Here is a 21471-nt window from a genome sequence, read left to right as displayed (position 1 = left end):
TGGGACAGACAGAAGAGTAATTCTTCCTGAAGGCAGCACCAAAAGGAAGCTTAGAGAATGTGATTTGTGGAGGAACTGCATTTATTTTATCACCCTTACCCAGACTTCTTTATAGATGTCTCTGACTGCATTGTGATTTACTGGAAAAGGTGATGAAGGAGCCAATGTGTGATGAAAGGTAGGACCAGAAATAATGCCTTTAATTAGAACTCAGATAGATTTATGTTAAATATTAAGGAAAAGAAAATCAAAGGATAAGAATAATAAAGCACTGAAGCAGATCTGCTTTTGAAATCACCTCCTCTGGATCAATAACATATTGTTAGCATCTGCCAAGCATCCAGGTGGCCTTTAGAGAGGAGGAAGTATTAAATAATGCTTGAGCTAATTTTACACACAGATTTATTCAACTTTCACAATTATTGAGGGGTTATTTTCCTTTCTTTCCTTAGAAATTCATTAGGAAATTGTTCATTTTTATGAATAAAAAATTAAAATTTTAATTTCATTAAAAATGAAAAAAATAGTCTTTAATCTAAATTCAATAACCTAAATCACCATTATTTTTCCTTTTTTTTTTCCCTCCTGAGAATGACTAATGCTTAGTGATTTCACAAGAGAAATACAAAATTGTAATAAGGAGCCAGCACACTTCAGGAGGAGTTACCTGATAACATTGCTTAATTCTTTATTACACTACTGCAAATTGCAAACTGGAAAATGTAAATGGGCTGGCAGTATAATCAGTGCTGAGAACTGTGAGAGGAAATGTGAAAAATGCTGGAAGTGGTGCCTCAGAAATACAACCCTAAGTGTAAAAGAACTTTAGGCTTTCATCTTTCAAATGCAGATCAGGAACTTTTAACAAGAAAGAGAGCTAACAGTGAGCTTGAAATTACTTGTTGATTAAAAAGCAAAAATTTGAAGAGGATTTGGTGCTCTGGAGAGGTGGCAGTCTGTGCAGGCTGTGCAGATCCTACGCTGCCTGAGCACAGCCAGGAAAAAATGTGAATACTAAAGCAGCTAAAATCGTCTGCCTCCTGTCTCCATTTATCCTTTCCATTGCAGCAAACATTTAAACCTCCACGTTAAACTGTGGAATGCAAAAGCAGAATTCTGTTTGATTTTTCTGACTTTGTTCCTGAGCTACTCATGGCTGGATGCTGGAGGAAGAATCACAGTGTGCTGCTCTTGTTCTTGCTCTCTTCCCACACACTCACTGCTCAGTACCACAGGGATTGGGAGAGGGGATCAGATGGACTCTTGGGATAATCTACATGGCACCTCTCCTGCTGGCCAGGTCAGGGAGGCTTGAGCCCAGCAGAAGTCCTAATTATTTGCTTTTCTGAGTTTTGGGTTTGTTTGTTTTTCAGAGAGTTGTTTTAATCTTAGTGCAGTGACTTGCTTGAAGTTCTTTGAAGAGCTGAGAGGCCACTAAACAATTGTTTAAAAAAATTGTTGATTCTAACACAGCAGGTCAGAAGCATTATTGCTACACAACATGACAACTCAAAGAGAAATCACTGAGCTGGAGGGGGAGAAGAGCACAGCCTCCTTCACTTCCTAAGCTTTGAAACTTGCTTTAGTAGGAAGTGGATGGAGCAGTGTCTTATCCTTCTGTTCAGGAAAATGTACACACATACTGGGATGTACAATATATACAAACACTTGGGACAAAAACTGATCAACATTTTAAATTTCAATTTCATGGAAAATGGTGACATTTCAGATCTTAGAGTTTCAGCAGAAATTTGAATGAAATGCTGTTTGTGGGAACTGCTCACCTGCTCACTGAAGGCAAGGTGTTTATTGAGGATTTCATAACAGGACTAAACAAGCCATGATAAGAACAACTTGCACTCTCTCACACTGCATGCACACACTGGAGCTAGAGCCACCCAGCAGCAACAAGCAAATATGACAATGAAGAAGAAAAGGTGATGATGAAGGTAGGACAGGGCACTAACAAGATGTAGAAAGAAATTGTCAAAAGAACTGATTGCCACTGTGCATGGCAGGGACTAATCAGTGCAATGAACCATCTCAGGAGAAGCTTTTACTTGTCCTTAAGGATGTTCTCAGGATTTTTCTGTTCATATAAGCTTCTAGCATCTTCAAAACTAAAGCTGAGGAGAAGAAAAAAAGGGGGAAAGGATATGAAGAAGAGCTGTCCTGGGAACCAGGTCTTCATTATTTACCTCGGCACCAAACAGAAGAAAAGTTAGTGATGTATCTAGTTATATCTTTGCAGTTTTTAAATATAAATATTAATCTTAAAGAAAGAAGTAAAGGGTCTTAGGCTTGTTGCTAATACCAGTGGTGGTCCTTGAGAACAGTTTTCTCCATTGCTTTTAGGTACTAGGGCAACTCTTGCCTACAGAGGGAACAACAGGTTCATGGTTTAACACAGGGATGAGATTTCCCACTTTGTTCCCTTCTGTGCTGGCACAGAGGTCCCAAACAATGGCACAAATTTCCTGTGCTGAGTTTACATGGAAATGTGCAGGCGGTGGCTGGGGGGCTGCAGTGGTGGGCTCTGTGAGAAGACACCAGGAGCTGCCTCCACATCAGGCACAGCTGGTCCCAGCTTCTTTGAAAATGGATCCAGCTCTACCCAAGGCTGGCCCCATCAGCCAAGCTGCTGCCTCAGCAGATCACAGCTCCCTCTGCACATCCCAGCTGAAAGCAGCATTTTCTCCAAGCTGCTGGCTGTCAGCATCACTTTATTCAGTGATGCTCAGCAATTAGAGACACAAAAATGCAGCAGGGTGGCAGGTATTACTTGAAGGCCTTTGATTATCAACTTTCTTAGAGCAGGAGAGGAAGATGCATTGTTTATCATTTGCTCCACTTCAGTCATTTTCCTCATTCTGGGATAAAGACAGAGCAGGAACAGCAGGAGCAGCTCAGGAACAGAGTGCTGGAGGAAAAACCTAGCACATATCACAGGACTAGGCATTCTCCATCCTGTTGCTGGGGTTTTTTTTTATCAAAGTCACATATTTTTTTCCAGTAAGATAAAGAAATGGGAATATATCTAACCAAAGCAAGGCACACTACATTTAGGACATATTACTAGCTTTTACATCTATGATAAAGTATTATAATGTATTAACATTTTTGGACCAATTATAGCTGTAACTTGGGATTCAGAAATTCAATATATGATTGTATGTGGGGCTTAAAAAGACTTTTTCCCCCAGGTAGATCAAATGAGTGTTATAGAATATATTTTACTTTTCCAAAGCAATTAGCAAAGCAATGTGCAAAGCATTTAGAAGAAATTTCTAGTGATCAAAATTGAAAAATAAAGCAAATAAATTCCATGAGTTTACACTTTTTCTCTTTTTTTTTTTTTTTTTTTAACCAGAAATTGGTTGATTTCAACTGAGAATAGCTCCAGATCTCTTTGTTAAAATGTATTGAATTACTTCCTCCTACAAATCAAAATTCACCACAGATGGTTCAGGAAAATGTGTGATCCCTATCTTGAAATCTCAATTTATCTGATTTTCTTAAATACAAGGGTAACCTCCAAAATCAGAGAACCAGAAATAAGACAAGTCTTATTGAGGATATTCATATGACTATGAAGGCTCAGAAATTTGATGATTTCTGAGACAACTGTTTTGTTTGTCAAGATTTCTGTAAATAGTCATGTATGATAAAGAAAATTACCTTCAGTGACCTTATTGTGCAAACATCAAAATGTATCAAGGCTGCCTATTCATGTGTTTGTAACTTAATTTGCTTCTGGTAAATAATATTAGATAATATGTTAAAATACATGGAATATGGTGGTGTTTTAAATGTTATTCAAGCAGTCATCCTAATGCTGTTGTAAGATTATAAATTTTGGGAGCTTGTGCCCAAATACTCCCACAACATGTGTGTTTGAAGATGACAGATTTCATGATGTATAAACATTTAAGTGAAAATAAGAAGTGTTTGAAAAAGGTTGTGTTTAAAAGCATCCAGCCTGTGAATTTTGTTATAGTGTGCTGTGCATATAAGCATCTTAATCTCACTCTTAATCTCAATCTTTTAAAATTTAGAAATGCTTCAGTGTCAGCATTAAAAGCAGGCACACTGCTATCCCTTTCTGGAATGCAAGACCTTAATTGAATGCAAGTTAAATAAAACATGTCTCTCTACCATGACCAGGCACTTACCTTTTACACTATTATTTACTTTACTGAAGTGAAAATAACCATTACAGGACTAGGGTGCACTCCTGACATTTTCTTGTTATACATGATACAAAATTCCATACCATTAGAGGTTGAATTAAGAACTGGCAAAAATGTAACATGGATGCACTTACATTTTGGTGATCTTATTTTTCTCTTGTGGTTTGGAAAAACCCCAAGCACATCCTATTTTTAAAGTGGAGTAAACACCACAAGAAGCTGAGCTGATGTGAAGGCTTAGTGCCAGCAGACAAGGTACTTCAGCCCCTATTCCCTGCCTTGTGCTGCTCAGGATGGGAGGAGGTAGACAAATTAGGGAGTGAATTTAAGCCTTGGTAAAAGGGATCAATGGGAGGAAGACATTTTTAAGATCTGGTTTTATTTATCATTACCCTACTCTGATTTGTTTGGAAATAAATTAATTTCCCCAACTGGAGGCTGTTTTGCCTGTGACAGTAACTGGTGAGTGATCCATACCTGTCCTCATCTTGACCCATGAGTTTTTTGTTGTATTTTCTCTCCCTGTCCAGTTGAGGAGGGGAGTGACAGAGACTTTCATGGGTAACTAGCATCCCCTACAAGTGTTCAAGACAACATTTGGGCTGTGTTTATAAGTTACTTAAACCATGTTGAAGAAGCACTTGATTGAAGATGATAGAATCACAGAATTGTGGAATGGTTTTGGCTGGGAAGGGACCTTGAAGACCAACCCCTTACTGGGGACAGAGACACCTGCAACTAGATCTGGTTACTCAGAGCCCCTTTTAGTTTACAGCTCTTAGCAATAATCACCTCATAAGAGTACTACTGTGAAAAGTGCATTTAGCAAAACATCATGCAAATGAAATAAAAACAAATTAGAGCCTTTCTCCATTTCATTGAGCTTTCTAAATGGTGAAGAATTACTTTATAAAATAAATGGAAGCACTTTTTGCTGTGCAGATGTGAGTTTGTCACCCTAGTTATTTTTCCAAACCCTGTTTTAAATGCAGAATGCAGCTTCTCTGTTCCTAAGCAGGGTTTCTTGTCAAGGACAAGTTGAACTAATTTGTTTGAGCTAAAATGTCCTTTCAGTTTCTGACCAGAATGAGAAGCATTGATGAATAAAGCCTGCCTTAAATGTTTGTTGCTGCTGTTAACAAGTACCTTTGCTTGCAGCAGGGTAATTCCATAGAAAGACAAATTTGGGGATCAAAGAGTTGGTACACCATGTTAATTCAATAAAACCCTGCAGTTTTAAAGACTCTTTTTCTGGTTGGCTTATACACTGCAAAAGTATTGCAGTGAGTCAGGATGATGCAAAGACATTGGTGAAAGATCTTGGCTTTAGAGTAGGACAGTGGCAGAAAACAGAGGAAGATGATGAGTTTTGCCTGAATCCCCAGAAATGTTTGCAATCCATGTGTTAGAGACAGGCTCCAAGGGTCTGTGTCTGCATTTTCAGCAAAGTTACTGTAGTCATCTTGCAGAGTTTTAGGGAGGTTTTCTTAGAAGAAGTGCCATAACTCTTCACAGATCTAGCAGAAATGTTGATGTTAAGTGTTAAAAAAATAATTAGGGAGCTAAGAGAAGGCTGTTTCTCTTCATTATCTATTGTGTGAAATTTTAAGGGTGTTCTCTGACAGTAGAAGACAACTAACGTTTAAGTGTCTTGAACTGTATTCTTGATGAACCTTACAAATTTTGTATGTAGGAAATCAACTGGTTTCATTAAACATTTCTGAAGTTTGTAGAGGCCATTAAAATTATTTGCAATAAAATAGTTATGAAAAACACAATTATTTTACTGATTAATTTGCTAATTAGTAAAATTGTAGCTAGCTATTTTGAAGTAAAATGGTAATTCTAAAAAAGTACTTTGGTACATTTAGGATGAAATGATATGTTTGGGTCCCAGTCTGTGCTTTGCAGGTGCATCATAAATGTTCAAGTTCTTTCAGTGTTTTTTTCAGTGTTGCCTGGAGAAATATTTTTCAACATAGAACACCAGGTACTTGGATATTACCTGAACCTTCTTCATGCAGCACTTCATTCTACAGCTCAGCTGTGACTCACTTTACACAGCTCTTTCTTGTGCAAAAGATGACATAGCTAACACCAAAATAATTGTCTAAATAAATCGTGCACAGAGTAATGGGGTTTGTAAGAGCATTCCCTTAGCTTGCATGAGTCCATTCTAGGCAGTAATTCAAATACTGGCTTCATACAGCACAGCGAGGCACTAATTAGTGTCTTCTCTTATTCTTTTTCTTTTAAATGTACTAAAGAAAAGCAGGAGAAAGTAAATAGATTCCTCATTTTATGATGTGAGAAAGGAAAGTACAAATGTGTTGCTGCATTTGATATCTCTCTGTGTCTGCTTTTAACTTCTCCTTTAAAAGGAACAGGAGATGCTGTAATTACTCTGAAAAGCTTTTTGTAAATACCTGCTTTCCTAAATCCTTTCAGTGGCTGAAACAGGAATGGCCTTGTCTCAGAAGAGCTAATGTCACCAGTTCTCCCTTTTTCATTTCTAAGTCTGTGACATGTAATTTTTCTGTTGGTGTAGCAACTAACATTAAGGAAAACCTTGGCAAAGATTTGCCCTCTTGTACAAGAGGCTTCATTCTTCTTGTATAATATTTCCTGCATCTTGGTTTTGACAATGCTTATTTACTATGGAGATGAAGAGAGGGCTGAGGTGACAGTGAATAACTGGAATGAAGCTTGGAAAATGCCACTTTTCTCTCAGAGGGAAGCTTGGCTTTGCAATAAGAAAACTTCTTTGTGTCGCATAAGTAAAAACACTGGGCCAAGTAAGCTCAGGGACAAGAAGCTCTGACTTGCAACCCAGTGCCTTTGTTACAAAGACAAAATCCAAGCCCTAAGAAAAGCAGATGGGTCTGGACCATAATTCCACTGGGTTGTGCTGATCACATGAAGATTCTTGGGGCTATGTCAAATTCCAACAAACCTTGTATGTCACACACTCACCAAGAAGGAATTGTGAAGGAAACAGTGAAACAAATGAAATGAAATGTATTTTTAAGTAAAATTAACTCAGCAGGCAGAATAACATTGATTAAATTAAATTGGCTTCTGTTAAGAAGGAGCTCTGAGTGAACTGATGAATAATTTGAAGAAGCATGGTGCTATTGCTCCTGAAACAGTCACTGTATTTCTTTTTGAAATATTATCTTGCCTTTTTATTAATTAGTGCATCAAACCAGGCATTTCTTCCAAACATAAATTTGAAGTTTTTCCCCTTTTAGCTGGAAGTGCAAAGCAGCACATCAGTATCACAGGCCACATTAAAATTTTAACAGAGAGTCTTTTTCACAGAAATGCCAAAAAGCCCTTAATTTAAAATGCAGAACATACAAGATCTCAAACCACTGAAAAAAAAAAAAACCCACAGAAAGAGGACACTTTCATTGAAATATCTTCCTTATTTTTTTGACTGCTAGAAGGTACTTCTGAGGTCTCTATTTTCTATGAATACCTCCAGGAAGTGATAGCATAACTCCTTGAGCACAGAGTTGGCAAAATGCACACTCCTCTCTCCATGATGACTGCAATTACACTTTTGGAAAATAGCCCAGGGAGTGCTCAACTGGACAATGAGAACTGCATATCTAATCTTCCTCCACAAAGGCTTTTTTTTTTAAATTTTGTTTCCAAATTCTGCTCCTAACACATGTATTATCCATGAGAAAAATGTAAATAGCTGTTCCTGAGTAGCTCTTGCTGTTAACAGCTATGGGTGTTTATCAAAAATCTCTATTTTATGCACATGATCTCTTCCTCAAAACCTTTAAGTTTAGAAAATTGCATTTATAGCCTATTTTTCTCATATTTACTGATATTTAGATTACTTATCTAATATTTTCTGATATTTAGATTAAGGTGAAGAGAAATAAAGCTTGCAGGGCATTCAATGCTACCTAAAATGGAAGCAAACTAGGTTTTGTTCATAAATGTTATTGAACTGAATTCTGTGTAATTTGCAGAAGTTCTTCCCATTTGGAAGAATTTGTGTCTGTGTGAACCAGGCTATCATTAAATGATGAAGTTCCTTGATTTCTGGTGCATGGAATTAGCAGTTCTGCATCCAGAGAAGAAAGCTGACTACAAAACTTCTGTCCCAGAGGACAAGAGAGTTGTCAGAGTACTCTGGAAAAGGTCCAAGAGCACTGCAATTCATCCTTAATAAAGCTGCAGTCTGGGACCATAGCTGGCTAATGCTTCACAGCAGTACAAGTGTTATTTATGGAGATTGGAGTCACCAATAAATAGCAACAAGAACACTTTATCTTTGTCCTGAATAGGCCACAGATTCCTGTAATCCTGGTTTACACATCCCTTGGTTCCTGTGGTCTGTTATGAATCACAAAGGGTGATTAATAAATGTGAGCTGGTATGGGCAGTGCTACCTGAATTACATGGGGCCTCCAGTTTCTGTGGCTGCTTTCTGTCCCAAGAGAAACACAAAAGTTCTGTTATGTTCCTCAGATATTCTCCTTGTACTTGGATGTCTGGTTGGTAATGCTGTACCTGAGCTCTGGATGTGCAAACAGCTGTCAGCCCTTCCTTTCACCAGCCCCTCGAACAACATTTATAAGATGAAACTGTAAAAAGCCCCATGTAAATCTGGAGTTGTTGTTTTAATACTTAATACATGATCAAATCATGCATTACAGAATATATACACTTGGGTGCTTTTTAGATAATGATTCACACTATTATAGAGAGCAATGTGTTATTCTAGTAATTGCAGGCAGAGGATGTACCTGAGCATTTAATTTAGAGCAGATCCCTTCAATAGCTTTGCCTGAACAAGTCAAAAAACAATGTTGTGAGTATAACATGTAGCAAACTCAAATTGTCCTTCAAAGGTGGTGTGTTTATATATTAGCCAAGTAAATATTGTACCTCCCAATAATATTTTTTTTGCAACACAAGCATTATTTGAAGTAACACAAACCCAGCAATTTTTAAAAAAATAGTTTGAGGGTAATGAGTAACATTACATTGCTGTTGTACATAAACAGCAGATTTCATGCTAATTTTTTAATGTGAAAGCTGAGGAGGAGATTCTGGTTATATGCATCAGAATTTTTTGAAAGTGATATAATTTCACAGCTATGAAAAAAAAAGTCTCAACTATTTTCATGTGGCATGCCTCTGTTTATTCCACCAGTTGCAGATAGTATTTTTACATGTAAGGAAGTGCATGTAAGTGCTAAATTGGTTTCCTTATCTTTCTTAGGTGCCTGCTATATGAGCTCTTCAGGTACCTGAGGGCGAATGAATCACTCAGTTCATCTGGATGAATCGAGATGCAGTTTTCACTGTGTTGCTTTTGAATTTTGGAATATTTTGTAATACTTGTAGCTGTTTGATAAATCCAGCTCTTTTGAACTGTTGGAAGTGATGGTCATAAAGCTTTATAAGTGCTGCCTATGGGTGTAAGGAGGACAGCTGTGACAAGTGCCTTTTATTATATTCTGAAATACAATTTTATGTTGTGGACGCTTCCCTCACCCGGTGCAGATACACCTGTTGTTTAATAAAGGTTGAAAACCCGTAAAACAGTAAAGTCAATACCGGGGTTTTTTTTTCCCTTTCCAAACCCTCTCTGATAAATGACAGAATCTCCCGCTGAGCTGCCAGTTCCTCACTATTAAACCCTCGCTGAAAACTGGGAGATGATACTGACGGGATCCGCACCCTTCCCAATGCCGTCGGAAGGATGGGGTGACGCGACCGGGGTCGGCACTGTCCCCCCTGCATGGGACGGCGGTGGCGAAGGGGAGCGGGAAGGGAGAGGAGAAGGAGGAGAGGGGAGAAGGAGGACAAGGGAGGAGAGGGGAGAAGGAGCACAAGGGAAGAGGAGAAGGAGGAGAGGGGAGAAGGAGGACAAGGGAGGAGAGGTGCGCTGCGGAGGCGCTCCCGCCCGGCCCCGCTCCGGCTGCTCCGCCCCGCTCCCGGCAGGTCGGGACGGCGGCCCCGGGTCCCGCATCCCGGCCCGGGTCCCGCATCACTGCCCGGGTCCCACATCCCTGCCCGGGTCCCGCATCCCTGCCCGGGTCCCGCATCCCTGCCCGGCTCCCGCATCCCGACCCTGCTACCAGCCGGCGAGAGGCGCTGCGGGAGCGCGGCCGCGGGGCCGGATCGGCAGCGGGAGAGGTGCGGGGGGACGCGGCGGAGGCGGCTCCGCTCCCGGCGGGGACGGCTGGGCTGGAGGCAGCCCCGGAGCCCCGGGCTGCGGGAGGAGCGGTGCCGCGGGCGGGGACGGCGGACAGGCTGGCCGTGGCAGGGCTGCACCAGGCTGGCCGTGGCAGGGCTGTACCAGGCTGACCGTGGCAGGGCTGTACCAGGCTGGCCGGGGCAGGGCTGCACCAGGCTGACCGTGGCAGGGCTGTACCAGGCTGGCCGTGGCAGGGCTGTACCAGGTTGGCCGTGGCAGGGCTGCACCAGGCTGGCCGTGGCAGGGCTGCACCAGGCTGGCCGTGGCAGGGCTGTACCAGGCTGGCCGTGGCAGGGCTGTACCAGGCTGACCGTGGCAGGGCTGTACCAGGTTGGCCGTGGCAGGGCTGTACCAGGCTGGCCGTGGCAGGGCTGCCCCCGCGGGGTCGCTGCGAGCCTGCTGTGTCCCGCCGGAGTGCGGGGCTGTCGCGCTCGGTGCGGGCTGTGCGCTCCGTGCCCAGCCAGGAGCTGAGCCCGAGGCAGAGGGACTTCGTTCACCTCCCAGCCCCAGCGGGCTGCCGGGCTGGCAGCAGCAGCTCTCGGCGGGGGCAGCAGCGATGGTGCTGCTCGTACGTGATTTTCCTCTCCTGCGAGGTTCCTGGTGAGTCCTTCATTCTTATTAGCAACTGGTTTGAGGGGGGTGTTTTGTTTAGTTCTCTTTTGTTCCCTTTTCTTCACTCCGAGAGCAGAACCCGAGGAGGGAGCCTGCGGGGGACGGTGGGGACCCTCCCGCCGGCGCCCTGCCCGGAGCTGGGGCAGGCTCTGGTCCGGCTGCTCCTGCGGGGACCGGGTACTCTGGTGCTAATAACCTGATAGGGGATGCCTGCATATTTGGTTGGGGTTTTATTTTTTAGCAATGCTTTCTACAATGTGAAAATCCCAGGAGGCAGGTCTTGCCGTCTGGGGTTGTTGTGCCGTGGGAGGGACGATGAAGAACGGGCGTGCAGGTGTTCTCTGCGCCCCTGAGCAGGTGAGAGGCTCTGGGCGCCCAGGTGAAGATCGGCTCTTGCCGTGTGCTGCCTCTGTTTTTCTTCCTTTAAAAAGTATAGTTACTTATTCTTAAATACAATAATGTATAACTTCAATTTTATTTTATGGCTATACAAATAAAATAATAAATTACGGAGGCTGAGAACCAGTTACACAGTAGTTTTGGACACTTGATAGCTACTGAATGGAGCTATCCACCAATCATTTCAGTATTCCAAGTGTGGAGTCATAGCAAGGGAACAGTAAGGGATTCTGCACCCCAGAGTCAGTGATTTTTGGAAAGTCTTGGCAGGAAACATTTAATGTGACTGCCCAGGGAAATGGCCCTTTCAATGAATCTGAGATGATAGAGCAGGTAGGACAATTATTCCTGAAGTGCACAAGTGTTTCTGTTCTGCTGTGTGCACTTCAGCTGGGAGATTTGTCCAAGGTGCAGCCCATTAAGCCTTTTAAAGACCCCTGCAGTAGAGATGCTTGGAGCATATGTTGTTTTTGGTGGGTCCAAAAGGAAGAAGTGGTGTTTGGATTCTTGCCTAAAAAGGTTGGGGTGAGGAATGGCCTCCTTACTGAAGAAAAACAGGGGTTTAAGAACAGCCAGGGCTGGAAATTTGAACATCTTGGGACTAGAGAGGGAAGATTTAAAAATAAAAACATTCATTAGACTAATAAGTTCTTAGAGGTTTTCATCACTAAAAAACTAAATCAGGGATGGTTTTTCTAAAGGCAGATTTATTTCTAGGGAAACTTAGTATGGGGAAATCTTATGGGCTCTGTGTAGGGGAGGGCAGAACAAGTGATCATAATGAACCCTTATTGCCTTGATTAGGCATATAATCAGGAAAACTCCATCATCTCTGAGAGCACTCTCTCCATGCATTCTCTTCCCCTTGCTTCCCAACTTTCTTGATGTAAAAGGGCTCAATAATACTGACAGCAGCCCTGAGGAGGACTTGAGGGTCTTGGTGGATGACAAGCTCAGCATGACCTGGCCACGTGCCCTTGTATCCCACAAAGCCAAACGTGTCCTGGGCTCCATCAACAGTGGGGGCAGCAGGTCCAGGGAGGGGATTTTGCCCCTCTGCTCTGGTGAGACCCCACCTGCAGTGCTGCATCCAGCTCTGGGGCCCCCACCATGGGAACAACTTGGACCTGCTGGAGTGAGTGCAGAGGAGACCACAGAGATAATCAGGGGGCTGGATCACCTCTGATAGGAGGGCAGACTGAGAGGGTTGGGGTTGTTCAGCCTGGAGAAGGCTCTGGGGGGACCTTGTAGCACCTTTCAGTACCTAAAGGGGGCTACAGGAAAGCTGGAGGGGGCTTTTGACAAGGACAATTAATGATAGGACGAGGGCTAATGCCCTTAAGCTGAAAGAGGGTTGATTTAGATTGAATATTAGTAAAAATTCTTCACCATGAGCTTGGTGAGGTACTGGAGCAGATTGCCAGGGAAACTGTGAATGACCCATTCCTGGCAGTGCTGAAGGCTGTGTTGGGTGGGGCTTTGAGTGACCTGATCCAGTGGAAACTGTCTCTGCCCGTGGCAGGTGGGATGGAACTGGGTGAACTTTTAGGTCCCTTTCAACCCAACCCATTCTGTGTTTCTGTGACATCAAGGCTTAGACTTTCACTAGATGTTTTTCTGTGTATCTTTGATATAAATTATTCCCCAAGTGCAATTAGATCCAGGGGTCTCCTTGTTTCTGTTTTACATCCAAGCAATTATGGAAGGTGAGAGTTGCTTTTCATAGATCTGAGTAAGCTTTGAGGAACGTGGTTTGTAAGGCTCAGGTGTGGGTACAATTCCCAGACACTATCAAGCGTTTAAACACTGGAAGTTATTTAACATGTTAACATTACTGAGTAACCTTCAGCACTACGTTTACCCTTAAGAAATACTTAGTAGCATGTTTGACTTTTTTAGATTTTATGGTAGTTGAAATCTTAAGTTCTTTAGGGATAAAGAAATGCTTATTTAACCAAAATTCTATGTAAGTTTTGGGTTGTAGCTGTATTTTTTACAGTGGAAAGACAGTAGGCATGAAGGATCTTACTGAACAATTTTCAGTGTGATGGTGCAGCCACCCAGTTGTTTGCCTGTCTGTAAAACATGTCTGTGTTACATAATGCTCCAAGTCTCCTTATCAGGAGAGATAAATTTCATATCTGGTGTTTAACTACCATCTCTTAGTGAGACATTTGGTGTTGTGGGGTGGAGGGAGGAAGGGAATCTATTTGCTAGAATGATGGCTGAAGACATCTGCAGTGCAGGACTGTGCTGTGACTGAGCACTGCTTCCAGTGTTTTATTGCCCTCTGCCTTGCCTACATTTACTCTGCCTTCTAATCAAACTGCTCATAGCAGGGATGAGCACACTTGTGGGGCTCTTCCTCCAGAGCCTGGAAACACAGGAGAGCAGAATAGGCAAGCACAGTGGGAAGAACAGACCTTGAAGACCAGCATGGATTTGGTTCCAAGGGTGGTAGGTAGGGGGTAATTTTTGGTAGGCACAGGAAGCTCTTATGTGTGTATTTCTTTGAATTTCACAGTAACTTTTCTCAACTCTTTATATTGAAGGAATACATAAACATATATATATACATATATATATATATATATATATATATATATACATATATGTACACACACTATATAACAATGAAGCTTCCTGCATTCTTTCTATTCCAAGCACCCTGGGTCTGCTGTTAAAAAAAACCCCCAACATCTGTTTTAAGCTCATGTCTTAGTCTGCCCTAGGTGTGACTGAGTGACCCTATTTTGTGGGGCTTTCCACATGCTGGAGCACAGCTTCAGGACAGAATCAATTGCTTGAGAACTGAATTTGTCTGGCTTTTTATTTTTTAATCTTTCTCTGCCTGCACTGAAGTTTCTGTATTCAATTACTCTAATATGGACCTTTTTATTTGCTTTGTTACTTTTCCCTGGGTATGCTTTTTGTACTGCTTAGAAACAGAAATGGAATCAGAAATGAAACAAAATTCCATTGTGGTTTGAACTATATTCCACAAACGAGTATTAACAGGAAGCTCCTTAAATAAGCATTTTATTTATTTTGAAGGGAGTTGCTCTGCACCTTCACTTAACTGCACCTCTGGAATACTAAAATTACCTGGGGCATCCCTCATTGTTGACATATAACTTTTTTTTTTTTTTTTTGGTGTGTGAGAGATTATCTTCCAGCACAGCCTGTGCTTTTTAGGAGTGGTTGCATTCTGTGTAGGGCTGGACATAATTGTGTCTGACGTGGGGCTCCAGGGATTTTTGGATCCCTCTGCCACCTTTCACCTGCACAAGCTGTGCCTGGCAAGCTCTGTAAGTAGCGGTGCATCCACAGGTGGGAGACAAACATTTCACAGGATGAGGGTCTCCAAGATTTTATATAATTTATAAAATATATACCAAGGTGGAGACAATGTAGGAATTGTGAACAGCACCAATGTGTTTCCAGGGCTTGAACAGGAGTGGAGCTTGGAGGAGATGTTTGGGTTTGGGGTATTTTTATGTGTATGATAAAAAAGTTGCAAGTGTTACCTGAATAATGTGGAAGAAAATGTCCATGACCATGGGAACATTGTTTCCAAGGGTTCTGCTATTGAATATCTGGGAAAAACTGGTGTTTGAAAGCAGACCATTTGTCACTTGGAGATGATATTTTGCATTTGCTGTTACTGCATTGCACAGCTGGTGGCTTTTTGAGCAGTTTTATGTGCTTTGAATGTGAACTTGCCTCCCTACTTCTGCAGCCATTGCAGAGCTCGAGAGAAGCTCAGTCTCAGCAAGAGTTCTACTTAATACTGGTTCTAAAACCTCATTCACTTTCCTGAATCTTTGCACAAAGTCCCTGGTGAGTCAGAGAAGAGAAAAATGGAGGAAATAAGGATCCAAATTCCCATTCTCACAATATTAAGAAAATAAGTAGGCTAATAATGCCAAGTTTAACAGGTGTTTATACACGCATGCAAATTTGGAAGGCCTCAGTTGAGTAAATATTCAATTAAATAAAGATATAGTCTAGGAATTAGCATCCATTCACTGTAGGCATTTGTGCAGCAATGGCACAAAGGCATCATGGAGTGTGTTAACATCAACAGCCAAGAACATGAGATTTGTGTGGGGAATGGAGAGTCTTAATCCTGTCTAAACTAATCCAGAAGACTGAAATAGGAGGAAAGTGAGTGTTCTTGAAGTCTATAGGTTTGAAACATATTTGAGTTTAGCACTGAAAAAATAATAGTTAAAAAAAAAAAAGCAACACAGCTGTCTGCATGGAAATGTTGCATTGCAGAAGCCACTTTTCCTAACAGTGTTTTCTAAACTAGCTCTTTTTTCTGTAATGTTTTTCACAGTTGCCAACTCTAAAACAGTTTCCTTGACTCTAGTCCTGCTCTGGAGTAGAATAGCAAGTATATTTGTCTCTCAAGGAGTGTTTCTATTCCTTTTTTCTGCAGACGCATTTTAAACCTCTTAAATATTTTAAAATTCAGATGCTACAGTAGTGAAAATGTCTATTAGCTGTTGGCATCTTTATCCAGGTTAGAGCTCTCTTTATTGTTGCTACCAATGTGAAGTTTTAGAGGGGGAAAAATGAGTTTTTAATGGAAATGTAGTTCTTAACTCTGTCTAGCTTTGAAACCCCCACTGTCAGAACAATATGGATGAGTAGGAAGCAGTTAGGAGGAGAACAGCGATTAATGCACTCAAGAATAACGATTTCTTAGGTAAGACTGAAAATGAATAAGGGAGAAGGTTGTACCTCCGTGGTATTTTGTCTCTGCTGGGGAATGGTGGCAGCAAAGAAAGGTGGAGAAGTTTGAGAAACCTGTGCAAACACGAGTGTCACCTGGCTGGTGAGGGGAAAGCGAGGAGTGCCCTGGAAGAGGGCTGGGAATTGTGTGCTTGTAAACCCTGTGCTGCCTTTAGGGAGTGCTTGTTTGGCTTTGGCTTTCCTAGATGAAGATGCAGAACCTGAATGGAGTTTATTCATGGGGATTTAACCAGGCATTCTCCCCTTATCTGGGCTGTCAGCATTGGGCACTAGAAATAATATTCCTTTGGATTTCCTCTTTTTCCTGAATGTATTTCAGCAGGGGTTTGTTTTGGTCAAGACTGTGAGAATCTATAATAAAATTATTTAAATGGTAACATCCATGATAAAGTACAATTCCCTTGATCAAGTTTTCTCTTATGAACCTTTTTTAAGACAACCTCCAACTTTGCAAGAATTTGCTGTTTGCCACGAACTCACTTTAAACCATGACTTTGCCAGTGACATTTCACTTTTATTGTGGAAGAGAGCAGAAGCACATCAACATGATTTGTGGTAGGCTAGTTTTGAAAGTGCACATTCTCAATTAAGTGTCTAAATAATTAATGTTAGAGTCCTTGTATTTGAATTGAAATTATGAACTCACTTCTGATTAATTTTGTGAAAACATTTTCATATTAGTTTGCCATGTCATGTTTCCAAATATGAAAAGACTGTGTTTGGGAGTAAAAGCAGAAAAGAATTCAGTGTCAGGCTTGGTGAAGACTTGGACCATTGACCTGTAAAAATTTTCCCTCTGAGCAATGCAGTGTGTCTTCTGTCCCATTCCTGTGCCTGCTGAGATCATGAAGGTTCTGGATTTCAGTCACTGAGCCTCTGCACTCATTCACACCTTGGTTTCTGATGGGGTTGATCTGAGCCAGTTCTGTTACTAAAGACAGAATCATTTCATTAAATTAATTTTAAACATACTGTAGATTGATTCAGAGGGTCACTATGTCCATAGTGGGCCACTTAACATTCATAGCAACATCACAAATAATGCTTTTTTCTTCTGACCTTTCTCCATGAAAAAGTAATGTTCAAACAGCAATAACTGTTTCTGAACTTTAAATCTGTGCAATATCATATTTGGTTTGACACCAAAAGCAGCCATCAGACAGCATGTCATGGATGATTGCTGGTTTGTTGGGGGTGTGTCAATGTGTATCACCAGCACATGAACAGCTGATCTCCACTATGAAAACCCCATGAGTTCAGCAAAAACGAGGGCACTTTAATTGCACAAGGGGGTTATGGTGGAATAGTTTATTGTACATGCTGTGTGTAGCACACATGTTTTTGATTGCCCAAGGCTCAAAAAGCCAAAAGTACTCCAAATCTTTTTTGATACCCTTGCCTTCTGATTTGATACAATTCTGCTGATTCTCCTTGGCAGCAGACCACACCTCATGTATAAACTTGCACTTTTTTCAAACTGAGTTTAGTTTTAACATTCTTAAAAAAGCCCCTTTTGAAATTCTGGCTTTTTTTAAGGGGGAGGGGATGAGACCAGGTTGAAGGTTTTCACTCTGACATTCAAGGAACAGAGGAATGGCAAGAGGGATAGAATAATGTATCATCATGTGGCAGTCTCACACAGCCAGGAATGTCAGATTTTTCTTTCAGGTTGTTTGTTGTTGTTGTTGTTGTTTTATCAGTAATTCTAATAAAAAAAAAAAAATCCAGTAACAAGACTAAGCAGGAGGCCAGTGACAATTAGCAACCTGTGTTTGTGGTCTAGAAAGAGTTTCTTTGCTCCCAGTGGGTTTCTGTTGAGTTTTGAAGGATCTTGAATGCCTGATCAGTTTGTGGTTCATTTTAAAAGCATAGACAGAAACTTGCTCTTTTGAAAGAGTACCTAAAAATAGCAGTGGAAAATACCTCTAACATGGAAATGTATTCCCTATGGTTTGATGTATTTTGTTTACCAGTGCCTATGGATAGTGCAAAAAGAAAATAGGCCAACTGCACAGCAATTTAAAATGAGATTCTTTCAATTGGTCAGTCACAAGTCAAGCAAATGTTTTTGGATTAGCCAAATGTAATTACTTTTTGTACTATAAAATGTCTTCATCCTTAAATTAAGAGACTGACCATATTATTTGACTATTAATACATTATCACATTTCTGTTGTTATTTAGGGGATCCCATTGCATTGACTTATTACTTATTGTAAGTAACTTATTACTTCTGCACCTCCAGTTAATAGCTGATGGAATCTGAGGATGTTGATTTGATAAATACACAGTATGGTACAGCACAATTTTGGCTTTCCATCTGTGGGTTTTGTGCACTGTATATAATCCTCAGCAGCAGAGGTTGACTTCTCCCATTGTGTTTTTGAGCCCTGGCATAAAATAAAATGTAAATAGAAGGTCAACATGGTCATGATGGTGTCACAATTAAATGCTGTGTGGCACTTGAGATGTTTTGGAGTATTTAGAAATAAATTCAAATTTGTGCTTTTTGGATGAAAACGTGACCAGTGATCCTACCAGAAGAAGGGTGTGCTTTAATGTGCTCAGGGGCTGTGCTGGTTTTGCTGCAGTGCCCTGGCTACCTGAGACCTTTTGGTTTTTCTCCAACAGCTGTAACAGAACATTGCATTAAAACTGTTGGGTTTGAGGGAAACTAAAAATGGAGCTGAAGCCAACTGAACAATATAAAGACAATTCAATTTCTTTAGCAGAGCTGTGTCAGTTTATATTACAGGCTGGATTCTGTATTTAAAGCAATTCAAACTGGGATCTTTGTTCTCACGGGCAATTCTCTCTGACACAATGGGTGGGGAGACTCCTTTTAGTGTCCTTCCAGACATGAATTTAAATGGTTTATTCCCTCACACATGGACACTCAGTTATTTGTGGGAACCCATGCACATCTGAAAATCTGCTGGAGGCTGGAAGCAGAACTGGAGGCTGGTAGTTCTCAATCTTTAATGAAAACCCAAAACTGAGATGTGCACATTCACAGGGACAGATTTTAATGTCAACCTTGATAATCAAATTAGGCTTTCCAAGGTTTGTGGCAGTTCTGCATTGGAAAAACATCTAAACTGGATTGGTTTGAGTAGTTTTAGTCTAGACTGAGTGTGAACAGAATGATTGTTGCAGTCATAGTGGTTGAAACATGAAAGAAATAATAGCTTTGAGCTCTAGCAAAACCAGATAGTTTTTCATAGGTCTAATTATTTCACCCTCAGAGTCCCTTTTCCAACGCCTGGTACAATTGCTATTCAATCTTTTATTCCTGTGGAGCACTAAAGACAGAATGACTTTGCCAATGACTACTGTTACACCTTCCCCACATTAAAGAACTTTAATTATTTATGTGCCTAGAGACCTCAAGTAGGGTGAGGGTGAGAGAAGCTGTAACAAAATGGAGAAAAAAAATAAAAAGGGACAGAAGTTATCCAAGTGGAAAACAGCAAAAGAGTGTTGTAGGCTCACAACCATTAACTGTGATACATTTCATGGCCTGTGCTGTGCTAGTGCAGTTTTTCTTGCTTTCTGAGACCAAAACAAAAGAGCATTTACTTTATGCCAGAACGTACAAATAGAATGGAGCAAATACCAAGGAGTACCTTCTTTTTCCTTCCCACAATTGTCCATGAATCAAAACTTAAATGAAACTGGTGCTCCTGTGCTTCCTTAGTTGCATTTATGTCTGGACCATTGCAATTAATAGATCTGATAGTCTAAAAGTCAAAGCCAGCTTTCTAAGTTCTGTGAAACCTCCCAAACTGAGATGTTTCTATTCTGATACTCCAGGGTATTAGTCTTAGCTTTCAGTGCCTTGTTCTCTCAATCTACAGTTTAATTAACTTTTGCACCATTTCTAGTATTGGTTTACATGAGAAGTCATCAAAGGAATTGTTTTGGTGTGTAGAGTTCCTTCTTCTAACTGAGCAAGTAGTATCAGCTGTCCCAGAAGATTGAATCTCTTGTTTAAGGGATGACAAAGATGGTTATAGAAGTCTAGCAAGAATCTCCCTTCTGTTAAGAGTGAGAAGAGATGGAATTGACTCTTTTGGATGCATTGCAAGTGGCATAACCAGCAATTCTTATAGATCAGGTTGTCCAATCCCTCTTGCACATAGTAGATTTTTTGGTTTGTATTTATTTTGTGCTTGTGGTTGGTTTCTGTTTATTTTTTGGGGTTTTTCCTTCACATTCTTCCAAAATTTCCCAAATTTGACCATTGGGAAGTTTGTTTTCATGTACTTGGTAGCTTTTGCAAGACTTATTGAACTTATATGAGCTACACCTTCCTCCACAAGCTTAAAATATGGTTTTAACCAGACAAATTTTAACAACATCTGCAAAAAAATGTTCCCTGACAGAAAATGTTTCCTATCCTTTTAGGTCTGAAGTCCCTGTCCTAAGACTTGCATATGAATTTTTGAAAATGGAAATTATGTACACCTGTGACAAAGTAAAGCAATTCATTTATTCATTCATTAAACCCCTGTTTTTCCTTGGCATAACCTCTTGGACCAGGAGATGGAGTTCTCCCCGTGCTGGCTCCAAGCAGAAGCAGAGAGAAGTTGAGAGATTTGCTGTGGTTTACATGTATTTCATCTTTGTACCAGCCTGCTGCTCCTCTTGGAGGTTTTTCCCTTTCCCTATTTTTGCATGGATTTAGGAGTTCCCATGAGCAGAGGTGAACTGATAATTTGCATGACAAAATATCACAGAACAAAAGCATTCAAGAAACTTCCCAGAATTTGGATGTTTTACGAGTAATTTTATGAAAATTACGTGTATAGATGGAACTTTTATTTTTGAAATATCTGTAATACATTACTGAGGAGACACAATCCAACTGAAGAGTTGCAGAGAGCCAAGCAATTCTAAATTTGCCTTTAAATGAATTGTAGTGAGCTTTGCCTGCTACTACAGCAGAAGTGAATTCATGAAAAGCTGATGAAAATTTCAGAGCTCAATACAAGAAAGATGTCAGAGCAGGTAAATTGGTGTATGGATTTTGAGACTAGTTTCAAGGGTCTATTTTTTTCATATATATTATATATATGAGCACCGATAAAATGAAATATCATGTATTCCCCAGAATTGTGCTGAATCTGACAGTCTAAATCCTCCTTACCCAATTCTGTGGCAGCAGGAAAATGAGAAGTCTGAGTAATCTGTGTCAAAGTGGTCATCTTATCTTCCTTCTGCAGGCTGGAGGGAATGTTCCAGTATCTGAAAGCATTCATACACTTCATATTCAATCAT

The 21471-nt window shown here is 40.8% G+C and overlaps 1 protein-coding gene across 5 annotated transcripts in view; it reads left to right on the top strand.

The window, feature by feature from the left end:
• Positions 1-10271: 10271 nt before the first annotated feature.
• Positions 10272-21471, top strand: part of SYTL5 (synaptotagmin like 5) — an 81626-nt gene continuing 70426 nt past the window's right edge. For 3 of the 5 annotated variants that reach the window (XM_036383016.2, XM_036383035.2, XM_036383000.2), the window contains exon 1: positions 10377-11019. The gene's annotated coding sequence lies outside the window, so the exon portion shown is untranslated. The other 2 variants (XM_036383006.2, XM_036383026.2) reach the window with 2 other exon arrangements.

The sequence above is a fragment of the Molothrus ater genome, chromosome 2 (assembly GCF_012460135.2).
Source record: "Molothrus ater isolate BHLD 08-10-18 breed brown headed cowbird chromosome 2, BPBGC_Mater_1.1, whole genome shotgun sequence".
NCBI lineage: Eukaryota > Metazoa > Chordata > Aves > Passeriformes > Icteridae > Molothrus > Molothrus ater.
The sequence above is the reverse complement of the archived record's forward strand: the minus strand, read 5'-3'. Positions and strand labels throughout refer to the sequence as shown.